The 14,260-nt window shown below is 42.5% G+C and overlaps 1 protein-coding gene across 1 annotated transcript in view; it reads left to right on the plus strand.

Annotated features, from left to right (window-relative positions):
- The window catches only part of LOC111160768 (zinc finger protein 729-like), a 411,473-nt gene that overhangs the window by 261,238 nt on the left and 135,975 nt on the right, over positions 1-14,260 (plus strand).

Below are 14,260 nucleotides of genomic sequence, written 5' to 3' on the forward strand. Positions count from 1 at the left end.
CCCCCCACGGCGCGGGTGGGAGCGGTGCCCGGGACGGCGTGAAGCACGGAGACAGCGCAGCAGGCGGCGTCCGGAGACAGCGCAGCAGGCGGCGTCCGAAGGCTCCAGCGCCGGAGACCACAGGCGGGGACCGACTCCGACGATGGGAACCGAAAGGCACCGGGACCCCGGGCCGGCAGCGCCGCCCGCAGGATTCTGTGTGTCTCCGCGACACGCTACTTACTGCGGTGGGAGGCGCGGTTGAAGGGACTCGAATGTGCGTGGAGACCCCAGGGGTGCAGGCCTGGGGACCGAGATTCTGACGGAGGGCACAGAAAGGACCGAAAACAACGGAAGCCGTCGTGACCTTTTAAGCGACCCAGTCGCGTCGGGGCCCACAGGGCTGTAAAAAACTGCGCGTGCGCGCTGGTGGAAGGGCAGGGCTGCGGCGCGGCCGGAGTGGAGCGCTTCCCGCAAAGGGAAGGATAAGCTAAGTTTCCGCCCAGTGTGAGAACTCGGCAGACGCGGACGGAGCGCACCCGGCAGAAGGCACCCGGCAGAAGGCACCCGGCAGAAGGCACCCGGCAACAGGCAGGGTGTGAAAAGTGGCCGGGCCGGGCCGCTCACCTCTGAGGGCGGGGCTTGGGTGAGCGCTTCCCGGAACGACACGGACACACACACTGGCCAGAACGGGCCTGCGTGCACGGGATGGGGCGGAGCTTGGGGTGCGCTTCCGGTAATGGGAGGAAAAAGGTTAAGATCCCTCCACAAAGAACCGAAGGAGGGGGAGCCGAGCGGAAGCTGGTCTGAGAGCTTCCGGCACTGGGCGCACCCCGCGAACCCCCTGGCTGGATCTTCAGGGGTGAGGGCAGGAGCCTTGGACGGCCTGTGGGTAGGGCCTGGTTTCCTCCAGCCCGCTCCCAGGACGTGTCTTTCTTTGGGATTTCTAGCCTTTTGAATTTCTGTCGCTTCCTGTGGGACAGGCGTGCTGCCTAATTTAAGTGATGTCTCCAACAGTGTGAGGTAGAGCTATAGTCGTTTGGGCCACTTAGGTTGAAAGCTAACATACTTAACGGTTTCTCAAGCTGAGACGGTTTTCGTTAAAAACGATTTTGTCCTAGAGGTAGAGACGCTGCTCTTTGGAGAGGCCAACCAGACTCCGTGGTCTGGGACCCGTTCCTCAGTAGTGAGTGGATGTGGTTCTTTGGCTGGATCCAAGAACTTAGGCTGGATCCAAAATGGGCCCGGGCTGGGTCCAGAATTTAATTTAAGCAATTTAGCTAAGTAAGGAACATACCTGTCTGTAAAAGGGATGCAAACCTGAATGTGAAATGGGAAAACCTACCAATGTGAAATACTGCCATTTTTTATCAACATTTTCCAGCCACAGTGCTATGAAACTAGAAATCACTCATAAGGAAAATTTTGGAAAGAACACAAATACAGGTGAAATGGTACAATCAATATGTCAAACAAGAAAACAAGAGATCAAAATTTACACAGAAACAAAAGTCCAAAATATTTGGGATGCAGCAAAAGCAGTTCTAACAGGAAAGCAATACAAGCCTACCTCAAGAAGCAAGAAAATCTCAAACAACTTACATTTGAGGGAGCTAGAAAAAGCAGAACAGAGAAACCTAAAACCGACAGAAGAAAATAATAAAGATTAGAGTAGAAATAAATAAAATTAAAAAAAAACTAAGGAAACAATAGAACAAAATAATGAAACCAGGAGCTTGTTCTTTGAAAAGATCAACAAAACCAATAAACCTCTAGCTGGACTAATTAAAAAAAAAGCCCTAAAACAAAAACAAAACAGTGGACTCTGTGAACATCAGAAATGAAAGAGGAGAAATAACAACTGACACCAAAGAAATACAATTTTAAGAGAATATTATGAGGGGCGCCTGGGTGGCTCAGTGGGTTAAAGTCTCTGCCTTCAGCTCAGGTCATGATCTCAGGGTCCTGGGCTGGAGCTTCGCATGGGGCTCCTGCTCAGCAAGAGGCCTGCTTCCCCTTCCCTCTTTGCCTGCCTCTCTTCCTACTTGTGATCTCTCTCTCTCTGTCAAATAAGTAAAATCTTTTTAAAAAATTATGAGAAACAATATGCCAACAAATTAGGCAACCTAGAAGATATGGATAGGTTCCCAGAAACATAAATTACCAAAACTGAAGCAGGAAGAAACAGAAAATTTGAACAACCAATTACTAGCAATGAAATTAAATTAGTAATCAAACACTCCCAACAAACAAAAGTCCAAGACCAAATGGCTTCACAGGCAATACTCTGATACCAAAACCAGATGAAGACACCATGGGGTGGTGGGGGGGAGAACTATAAGCCAATATCCTTGATGAACATAGATGCAAAAATTCTCAACAAAATACTAGCAAACCAAATCCAACAATACGTTAAAAAAATCATTCACCATGATCAAGCAGTATTCCTGGAATGCAAGCATGGTTCAATATTCACAAATCAATGTGATACATCACATTAGTAAGAGAAAGTATTAAGAAACATAATTATTTCAACAGATGGAGAAAAGCATTTGACAAAGTACAATGTCTAATCATCATAAAAACACTCAATAAAGTAGGTTTAAGGGGAACGTATCTCAACATAGTAAAAGGCCTTATATGAAAAACCTATAGCTAACTCAATGGGGAAAACAGCTTTTCACCTAAGGTTAGGAAAATGACAAGGATGTCCACTCTCACCACAGTACTGGAATTCCTAGCCAAGCAATCAGACAACAACAAGCACAAAAAGTCATCCAAGTGCTAAGGAAGAAGTAAAACTTTTACTATTTGCAGATAACTTGATACTATACATAGAAAAACTGTAAAGATTCCATCAAAAAACTACTAGTACTTATAAATTCAATAAAGTTGAAGGATATAAAATCAATATACAGAAATGTTACACTTCTATATTCCGATAATGAAGCAGCAGAAAGAGAAATTAAGAAAACAATCCCATTTACAATTGCACCCAAAATAATAAAATACCCAAGCATAAACTTAACAGAAGAGATGAAAGACTTCTCTGGAAACTATAGAACACTGATGAAAGAAACCAAGGACAACAAAAGAAATGGAAAGACATTCCATGTTCATGCATTGGAAGAACGGATACTGGTAGAATATCTAGGCTACCCGCGTGCCTGGGCGGCTCAGTGGGTTAAGCCTCTGCCTTCAGCTTTGGTCATGATCTCAGGGTCCTGGGATCAAGTCCCACATCTCTGCTGAGCGGAGAGCCTGCTTCCCCCTCTCTCTCTGCCTGCCTCTCTGCCTACTTGTGATTTCTGTGTCAAATAAATAAATAAAATCTTAAAAAAAAAAAAGAGTATCTATGCTACCCAAAGCAATCTACACATTTAATACAATCCCTATCAAAATACCAACAGCATTTTCCACAGAACTAGAACAAACAATCCTAAAATTTGTATGGAACCATGAAAGACCTTGAATAGACAAAGCAATCTTGAAAAAGAAAAAGAAGGAGGGGAGGGGGAGGGAAATAAAAAGTAAAATAATGAAAAAGAAAAACAAAACTGGATGTATCACAATACCAGACTTCAAATTATATTACAAAAGTGTAGGAATCAAAACCATATGGTACTAGCACAGAAACAGACACAAAAGCCAATTGAACAGAATAGAAAACCCCAAAATAACCCATAATTATATGGTCAATTGATCTTTAACAAAGGAGGCAAGAATATGCAATGGAAAGAGAGTCACTTCAACAAATGGTGTTTGGGAAACCAGGCAGCTACTCACAAAGGGATGAAACTGGACCACTTACCTACACCATACATAAAAATAAACTCACAATGGATTCATGATCTAAACGTGAGACCTGAAACCATAAAAATCCTAGAAGAGAGGCAGTGATTTTTCTCACATTGGTCATGCAACATTTTTCTAGATATGGCTTCTTAGGCAAGGGAAATAAAAATAAACTACTGGGACTATATAAAAACAAAAAGCTTCTTCACAGTGAAGGAAACAATCAACTAAACTAAAGGCAAACTGTGGAATGGGAAAAGATTTTTGCAAATGACATATCTGATAAAGGGTTAGTATCCAAAATATATAAAGAACTGATATAGCTCAATATCCAAAAACGAAATGATCCAATTAAAAAATGGGCAGAAGTCATGAATCGACATTTCCCCAAAGATGACATTCAGATGGCAGCAGATACTTGGAAATATGCTCAACATCACTCTTCATTAGGGAAATGGAAATTAAAACTACAATGAGCTATCACCTCACACCTGGCAGAATGGCTAAAATAAAAAACTCAGGAAAAAAACAAGAGCTGGTGAGGGTGTGGAGAGAAAAGAAACCCTCTTGCACTGTTGATGGGAATGCAAACTGGTGCAGCCACTGTGAAAAACAGTATGGAGGTTCCTCAAAAAGTTAAAAATAGAATGACTGCTGGGTATTTACCTCCTAAACACAAAAACAGTAATTTTCAAAAGGATACATGCACCCTAAAGTTATTGTGACATCATTTACAATGGCCAAATTAAGGAAGCAGCCCGTGTCCATCAACAGCTGAGGGTAAGGAGATGTGGTGTATGTATACAATGGAATATTTTCAGCCATAAAAAAAAAGAACAAAATCTTGCCATTTGTTAACAACATTGATAGAGCAAGAAAGTATAATGCTAAATGAAATAAGCCAGTCAAGGAAAGACAAATGGTATATGATTTCACTTGTATGTGGAATTTAAGAAACAAAACAAACAACCAAAGGGGAAAAAAGAGAGACTAGGAAAGAGACTCTTAACTATTGAGACCAAACTGATGGTTACCATAGATTTGGGGGCGGGTAGGCTAAACAGTGATGGAGATTAAGGAATGCACTTGTCCAGATGAACACTGGGTGAGGTATGGAAGTGCTGAATCTCTATATTGTTCATCTGAAACTAATATTACACTGTATATAGCTGGAATTTAAATTTTAAAACCTTAAAACAGCAAAACACCACCACCAACACCTAGCCCCAAACAATTTCAAGTTTCTGTCTTTACAGGGAGAGGGGAGAAAAGAAAGGAAAATTGATGCTAATCTATAAGGCAAGTAACTTTCTTTTTTCTTTCAGCTCTTAAAAATCTGCCTAGAGGGGTGCCTGGCTGGCTCAGTGGGTTAAGCCTCTGCCTTCGGCTCAGGTCATGGTCTCAGTGTCGTGGGATTGGGCCCTACATCAGGCTCTCTACTCAGCGGGGAGCCTGTTACCCCCCCCCCCAACCCCCCCCCCCCCCCCCCCCCCCCTCCTTGTGATCTGTCAAATAAATAAAGTCTTAAAAAAAAAAATTCTGCCTGAAGACCACCAAAGAACACTGCAACATACTTAAGAAATCAGCCTGGTTCTCCTGCCCATTCTGCACTCTATACACTATAATTCAATAAGGGCAGAAGGGTGGAAGTGTGCAAGGGTAAGAGCAAACTGGGGACAGATGGCCTCAGGGTGTCAGGTAACCTCTGAAACCTGACAGCCCACAGCAGTTGATCATTGCACACCTACACGACCTTAGTGCCTCACCCCAAACTCTCAGAAGAGTGGCTATTGAAAAGAAATCACTTTCCTTTCAGGGTTTATCCTCTGGTTGCTCCAGACTTAAGATTTCAAAGGAAGGTGAAAGGGGGGGGAAGAGGACTTAAAAAGGAGGGTGGTATAATTAAAAAGTTGATTTTTTCCAAAACTATAGCCTCTGCCCTAAAAGTGATGAAATCCATACTAACTTGGGAGAAAGTGTTAAAAAGAGCTTCATCTAAGACCCCAAAGGAAAACACCTACAAGAAAGTACAGGAAGGATGCCTGGGTGGCTCAGTGGGTTAAAGCCTCTGGCTTCGGCTCAGGTCATGATCCCAGGGTCTTGGGATCGAGTCCCACATCGGGCTCTCTGCTCTGCAGGGATTCTACCTCCTCTCTCTCTCTGCCTACTTGAGATCTCTGTCAAATAAATAAAATCTTAAAAAAAAAAAAAAGTACAGGAAGACAAAATTGTCAACTTGATTTTCAAGAAGCATCATTCCACTGGTGTGACCCAGAGCCACCACCCAGTACCTGGCCCCTGTCATACCCCCAGTGAAAGTTGGGAAAGGAACTATATGGGAAGTTCCAAGTGCAGACTGTGAGGCTTCCAGCACCCAGGACTCCCAGGAGGCATTGGGTGGGGTCACCACATGCCAGTGAAGGTCTGGAACTGCAAGGCTCTACCGCAGCTCCCCTGGTGGCACTGAGCTGGAGTTTTCCATCCCAGCATGCTCCCTCCCTCACAGGACTCCCCCCCCCCCCCCCCCCCCCCGCCCCCGCCTTTTCCCAAACATCCAGCTTTCAGCTAAATTGTTCAGGAAAGAGGCCAGCTTTCTCAGTGCCAAGCCTCAGTCCTCAGGGCTCCCAGAGGTGCTGGGTGTGGGCCGGCATAGCACCCTCATGTCCTCCCTGTGGTCCAGCCAACACTGGCTATCATATCACTCAAGTCCCCAATTCCCAGGAGCTTTGGTGGCTACTGGCAAGCTCTCCGAGATCCAAGTGGCTACATCCAGAATGTGTTCAATGTAGCCACCACTGGGGTGGGTGGTGTGCCTTCCTGGCTCCAAGGGAGTATGAAAAGGGGACTGTGGATGGGCTCCTAAAGAGTCTCACTGTGAGAAAGGGAGAGTCCCAATATATGGACCCATCCCAGGTGCTGGAAAGTGGGAGCTAGGGAAGTTCCACCTGAAAGTGAGAAGTGCTGCTACCTGTGGGAGTTTTCCTCAGGATAAAAGTATTAAACATTAATAATAAACATGTCCAGGAACTTATGTATCTTTGAATGGCACCAAAGGACCCTGCATTTTGATATGGCTGTTGTCTGTTCCTCTTATGTACAAACACATCACTAAGGTGAAAGATGCTGCTAAAAATTATAGGACTATGATCATTTCTAATGGGGAACCAATGGTAAGTAGAGAATATTGAATTGCAGTCGACATGATAAATGTAGCCCATACATTCTATTCCCACGCAGGATCCTCTGACTCTGAAGACAAAATAATTATCAGTCATTGCAAGCTGAAGAATGGCTTCAGGAATGTGACCATCAGAACGATCTTACCACAGTCAGTATTCAGAATCACTGGAAATTTCTCTCTTCTCTACCATTATCTCCTCCTTTACTCTACTGGGCGCAGGGTGAGGGCCACAGATTTGACTCTCAAGCACCTGACTCTAGCCAAGTCTTTGGCCCTGCTTCCTAAAGGAGCCCCCAGACGGTGGCAGCTCTTGATTTGAAAGATTTCCTGGGTGATGTCAGATGCAAACTTGTTTTCTATCTTCAGAGCGGGAAGGGGTGTGCCCATCAGCAGCATTTGTCTCTTGAGTATCTTCCAGGGTATCACAGTCACCCCCAGAAACTCCACCATGGGCAGAACTTAAAGTGAAAGCTTCCAGGCACACTGGCTCCTTTGTTTCCTGGTGCTGGATCCTGCTAATACTGGTAAATATTTCTTTTCCTGTGTATGTGACTGGCAAATGGAACAATGCAAACATCACAATGAAAAATTATTTGGGATACTGTTCGGGGCTAGGTAATAAAACCACATTATCACTACAGTAACACTGTTATCAATTCTCTGATATTTGCTGCTTGGGGGTCATGCTCTGGGCCAGTGGCTCCATGGTTTCCATCATGTATAAGAGTAAACAGTGGATCAGACACACCCATACCAACAATCTCTCCCCAAGATGCTCTCCTGGGTCCAGAGTCACCCAAAGAATCCTTGTATCATTTTATACCATTTTCCACCTTCCAAGTCTGCATTGTTATTAATAATTCCAGTTGGTTGCTCTGCCTTAAGCAACAGATTTTTCCCAACTGTAGGCACGGCTCCAGTGTCTCCAGGCTCTGTTTTGTGTGGACAAGGAACAAAATCTCCTGATGTCATCGGAAATGTAAAACAGGGCACCTGGCCAGCTCATTCAATAGAACGTGAGATGTTCGACTACATGGGTTGTAAGTTCAAGTCCCACAATGGGGCTTGAGTATAAACATAAAAAAAGAAATGAAACATGTAAAGTTATGTTTATGCACAACATCCATTGTTTATTCACTCCTCTTCACAGAGTTTTACAGTGATGACACAGTCACCTTACAAAAGATGTTGGACTGAAGTTGTGTCCAATAATAAACCATAAATGCAACAACTGTAAATGGAGTACTGCATGATTATTATGTAAATCCTCACTTAACTGTTATTATAGTGGAGTAGTTTGAATCTATGAAATAATAAAACGTGGAGACTGACACAACCTGGATATTATGGGGATGTCTTTGAGCACAGAACTTCCAGTTTGACATAATACATTCATCCAGAAATTAACCATGGAATGTCTGGTAAAGTTCCATGGAAAAGGAGCAGTATGTAAGATGGCCATTCAAGAAACTGAACAAAATGTTCTCTGGGAAAAATGAAATAAAATGGAGTAAGCGGAAAAGGAAATCTGGTTCAGGTAATACATGTGTTTGGGGCCAAGATATGAAATTAGTACATTACAACTTTATAGAGATGATGGTTGTTGGAAGGATAATTATATGGAGGGAGAGCAGCACATTTTTTTTCCCTATAAAAATATCTATATTAAACTGTAGTGGGAAAAATGAAAGCACACAGATGTATGGCCAATTGTTTAAAAGACCTCAGGTGAGTGAGAAACAAAAAGGCAAAAGGTCTACGATAAGGTGGCATGGGTTTTGGCAACTCTAGAGACTTTTCTGTATCACATGAAGATGACAATTCTCATGTTGGAAAGAAAGAGACCTGGAGGCACTCATGTCCATTATGAGGAGGTAAGTGGAGTTTTTGACTAAACCTGTAGCAGCTTAGGAAGAGTCATTTCGAGGGAAAGTCAAAGAATCCTGTTTATGTGCAGTTTGTGGCAGGAGGATTTCCACAAGGACAAAACAGTTGTTACTCAAGTACGGGAAAAATGACAATATAGCTATCTCTGTATTTACCTAATGAAGCTGTAGTAACATATTAAGTATTCAATAATTTGAAGAGAGTTAGCTTGACATAATGAATCTTGTTATACTGAGCCCTGTGGCACAAAAATAGAGCAACACTATTTTTAAGATGATAAGAGACACTCAAATATTTGCCACACATTAGACCACAAATCAAGATGTAATACACACACATACTTGTACGAATGTCTGCACATGTGTATGTGTGGTTAGTTGTTAGACTGTTTTTCAATTATAGTACTGGAAAACTGCATATTAATAAATATACAAACAGTACCACTTACAATGACTATAAGGACAACCTACATTAAACTCTATTATACAGTCTGGTTGGCAATTTACTAGGTTAAAATGTCAGATTATATTTCATTATTTTACTTTAATCCTAATGTTTTAACTTATGAAAAAAATTCGCTGAATAGAGTCAAACAATGTTAGATTGTAACAAAAGCAATTACCAATGTATGTTCAATGTAATAGTGATAAGTTGGGATTAGATTTACCAACACACAATAGCATGTTCTGCATTACCCACGGTCTATTTTCTTATCTATCTTCTGTGTAAATTTTCAATAATTCTCTACTTTACCTTTATTTAGGAGGTTTTACACTCAATATCTTCATGTTTCACCTAGGAATTAGAGCACATCTTTTAAAAACAAATTACAGTACTATTTAATGTCTTTACAATAACAAAAGGACATGAAAATAGCAATCTACTTACCTTTAGCTGAATTTTTAAAAATTGGTGATAGGTATTTAAAAACAATTTTTCAAGATACACGTATAGGTCTTAAGTACAAAGCACAGTAAAACAGCATGAAGTGAACACATCTCTGTATCTATTTTGTAGTTTTAAAAAAAGCAGATTTTCAGTGCAAAAAACCTCTTTGTTAATAAGCCTTCCAGTTACCACGCACCACAGTAAATAAAGTAACATTTAACAGCATAGATCACTTTTCAAAGTGCCTCTTTGGCACTTTATAGAAATGGACCCATACCGAATAGAATATTTGACTTCACATTCCAAATGATTTCGTGAACTCATTAACGTATGTTATAGGTCATTTACTAACATTAGTTCCATTGTGTGGACTCAACATTTAATAGACTTTCTTTGTGTAAATTATCTAACAATTACTTTGACCTTTCACTCCTGATACACATGTGGGTGTTTCTCAGTTTGGGGCTATTACGAATAGCTCTGCTATGTAAATGCTAGAATTTGTGCTTTGGTGACACATGCACAAATTTCTGTTGGTTACATATCGAATGGTAAATTTCATGGTCATAGGCTTACATCTGTTCAGCTTTCATTCATACTTCCAATACTTTTCAAAATATTTTACCAATTCTCACAACCATCACCATTTGTATGAGATTCCTTATTTATGCACATTCTTCAAGGTGGGCTCAAGGTAGAACAGTGTCAGTGAAGAAAACTCCCCAGGCATTTGTCATCAGTGTGTGGGTGAGAATATAGCACATTTGTCTCAACCCTCTGCTGTGAGGGTTTCACTGAGTGGGTGAATTGTTTGTTGGAAACTTAGAGACATTAGTCTCAATAGCCCTGTATAGGACATTCCTTCTCTGCCAGTAGGTAAGGCTGATAAAATGTGACAAGTTCAAAATCCTTTTCCAATTACAGTTTATTGGAATTAATGTAGGCAATGTGCAATGCTCATTCTAGCAGTAAAGACGTAATAGACTTCTGGAATGTCAGAGAAAATGCAAAACTGTGTCAGATTCCACCATTTGGAGTCTCTGACAAAGGCTGGAAGTCTCCCCTGGAAGATTCCCTTGGGGTTTCGACTCAGGTTTGTTTGTTTTTGAAGATTTATTTGAGAGAGAGAAAGAAAGAAAGACAAAGCACAAGCAGAGGGCGGGGAGGAGCAAAGGGAGAGGGAGAAGCAGACTCCTGCTGAGCAGGGAGTCCAATGCAATGCGGGGCTTGATCCCAGGACCCTGAGATCATGACCTGAGCCAAAGGCAGATGCTTATTAATTGACTGAGCCACCAGGGCACCCCTGGACTCAGGTTTCACATAACACAGATAAATTGCTTTTGGAAAGCAGCCACCAGCTTACTACTGAACATTTGTCAAAAGTGAAGCATGACCCATTCAGGACTTGTGACTATCTGGTGTAACATTCCCATGTTGATGAGGCAACTTGAACCCTACAACCAACAAGGCAGAGAGGTCCTGAAAGACTTGCTGGTCAAACAGAGAAAGTATACTCAAGAATGAATCCTGACTGACATCAACAACATCTCAGCTCTACAGGAATGAGTCATATCTATAGCCTGATGCAGAGCTCCTGGCACCACGAGGACCTCAGTGATCCCAGGTTCCCCTCATTGTCTGACACTGGTCCCCTGACGGCTCACCAAAGCTGACACCTCACGGATTCGCTGGGCTGGATGTTTAGCCTCTATGTCGGACATGCAGAAATGAGAGTGGATATGGTTGTTTTACTCGTGGTCAGAATCCAGGATCTTGGGCTACTGCCCATGTTGGAGTTATCTGACCTGCCACTTGAAAAACTACAGACTGAGATTAAGGGCACTAATCTTTGTGCAATACGCAGAAACAAATCACTGGCGCTGACATAATTATCTGCATTCATTCATTCATTCAGGAGCCACGGTGGGCGAACGCCTGTTCACTGAAGAAATGGACTATACTCAGGCTGTTCACCAAGCCTAGAATTTTCTTTTTTAAACTTTCTTTTTTATATATAAGTAAACTCTATAGTCAACGTGGGCCTCAAACTCACAACCCCAAGATCAAGACTCACATGCTCTATCGAGCCAGCCAGATACACCAAACCTGTTTTATAACTACCACTGCACTGTACCATTGTGGGTCTTCTGTTTGGCTGACAGAAGGCTGTCATGTTTGGGAGGCCCTCATCTGTTCAAAAAATCCTTTTATTCTCTAACCTAAAGCTTGCTTTCTTCTTACATTTCCTATGAATTCTGTCTCCCATGGCAACAGTAGGCTCTACTGCTGTCCTGGGACGGCATCAGTCATGTGAGGAAAAGTGAACAGGAAAAAAGAGATTAATCAGCTGTGTCTAAGAAACAGCAGGTGCCATGTTACCTCACTTTTCTCTTCAGGCAAACCCTCCAGGTTACAACAACAGGAGACAAGGTTACCAAGGTGAAGGCAGAATGCAGAGCGATGATGCAGGAGGCTGAGAATAGCTTTTGGGGTGGTATGCTCACAAGATGAAACTGAGAAGCACCGGAATTAGGATACCAAATCGCATGACCTGTGACTAGGATAGGAAGGCACGTGCATGCGCAATGCCCTCCCTCAACCACATTTCACAGAAAGGTCCCACACGATGTGCAACCGAGCCTTGCATGGAAGGCGCCGCCCCAAAGGAACAATCTGAGACTGGCAAAGGTCAAACTTCTCCAAAGTCAGGACCCAGAAGTTCCGCCACCAAACCCAAGTAATAATCCTCACACGACGCCAGAACCCACTCTTAAACTTCTATTCTTAGCTCACACTGTGTGAAAACAAAATAATCTTCCCACTGCCACTTTAGGAAATGCATGTCTGGGTGCGTGTATTTCATTTCAGGGACTGTGACATTCACCAATACTATGTAGTATTCTCTTAGAATCACAGGGACTGCATAGACCCTGCTCACAGACCTTATGTGTACAGTCAGGATATTAGAAACCTAAAGAAAACTGGTTGTCTTGTGTGAGGATAGCTTCCCTCCTTAAGGCAGGACCTCTCCTCGGGTACCTCTGCTCGTCTCTCGTGTCTTGAGAACTTTGTCCAGAATGAGGAGTTTCTCACCCTGTTCTGAAGGGAAAGATGGAAGCTTTTCATTCAGACATTAAGAGAATTTCAATGGTGCTTCTGGAATTGTCTTCCCCTTTCCTCTGACCATCTGCCCACTTCATGCAGGATTAGAGGTGGTTCCAGAACAAAGTAACCCACCAATGCATAATAAAGCAGACACTTGAAACATCCAATCCTGTGGTTCTACTCCCATGTTTCTGATTCAGTTCTAAGAAGTAGAGTAAGCCGCACATTATGTGGGGTGGAAGCACACGTCATTTCCAGTGTTCTGGAAAATTACCAAGGTGGTGACAAGTTTTAAGAATGATTTTTGGATGTACCTATAATGTCCTTTATTCCCGTATGAACATACAGCTGCACCTGAAATTTCTAAAAGCCACAGCATATCATGCTGCCTTTCTTTACTTTTTATTTTGAAGTAATTAGATACACAAAATGTGCAAATACCGTATGAAAAAGTCCTTATAAACTTCACCCCTTCATCCAGATTCCTCAGATACTTACATAATATAGCACAGTATATCACGCTGTAACCCAGTAAACAAATTTACATCCAAGATCAGGGAGAAAATATTCCTACCCAAAAGCTGTCATTGTGCTGGAGATTCTTGTGAAGATGATGACTAAGGAGTTGGCTACAAACAGGTGCTTGACACTCAAATCTATAGACCTCAACCTTCACATATGAGAAAAAGGAAGATATACAGGTAAAGAAAGAAGAAAGAAACTCCCCAGGATTGTAATCAGCATCTGTGATACGAAGACGACTCCTCCCATCAAAAATCTGGAGGTCATCTGATGCTCACAATGAGTGATGCTCTTCCTTTGGGGGATCCTGCATGGGAACCTAAGTTTCACCTACACTTACCATTTCAACTGAAAACTAGTATTCTTGGGGCACCTGGGTGGCTCAGTGGGTTAAAGCCTCTGCCTTTCGCTCAGGTCATGATCCCAGAGTCCTAGGATCGAGCCCCACATCAGGCTCTCTGCTCAGCAGGGAGAGCCTGCTTCCCTTTCTCTCTCTCTGCCTGCCTCTCTGCCTACTTGTGATCTGTCTGTCAAATAAATAAATAAAATCTTTAAAAAAAAAAAAGAAAAGAAAACTAGTATTCTTCACTTATGCTTACTTCCCATTAAAATACATTTGCTTTAGGGGCGCCTGGGTGGTTCAGTGGGTTAAGCATCTGCCTTCAGCTCAGGTTATGATCCTGGAGTCCCAGAATTGAGCCCCACATCAGGCTCCCTGGCCAGCAGGGAGTCTGCTTCTTCCTCTCCCTCTATTCCTCCCCCTCTTCATGCTCGCTCCCTCTTTCTCTCTTGCAAATAAATAAAATCTTTAAGAAAAAAAAATATTTAATTTTAGCTTCATTAAGAGCCTTCTGAGAGTTGAATGGGGAATTCTAAAAAACACTCACAATTTAAGAATCTCTG

The sequence above is a fragment of the Enhydra lutris genome, unplaced genomic scaffold (assembly GCF_002288905.1).
Source record: "Enhydra lutris kenyoni isolate GAN:26980312 unplaced genomic scaffold, ASM228890v2 scaffoldscaffold77, whole genome shotgun sequence".
NCBI classification, from domain to species: Eukaryota; Metazoa; Chordata; class Mammalia; order Carnivora; family Mustelidae; genus Enhydra; species Enhydra lutris.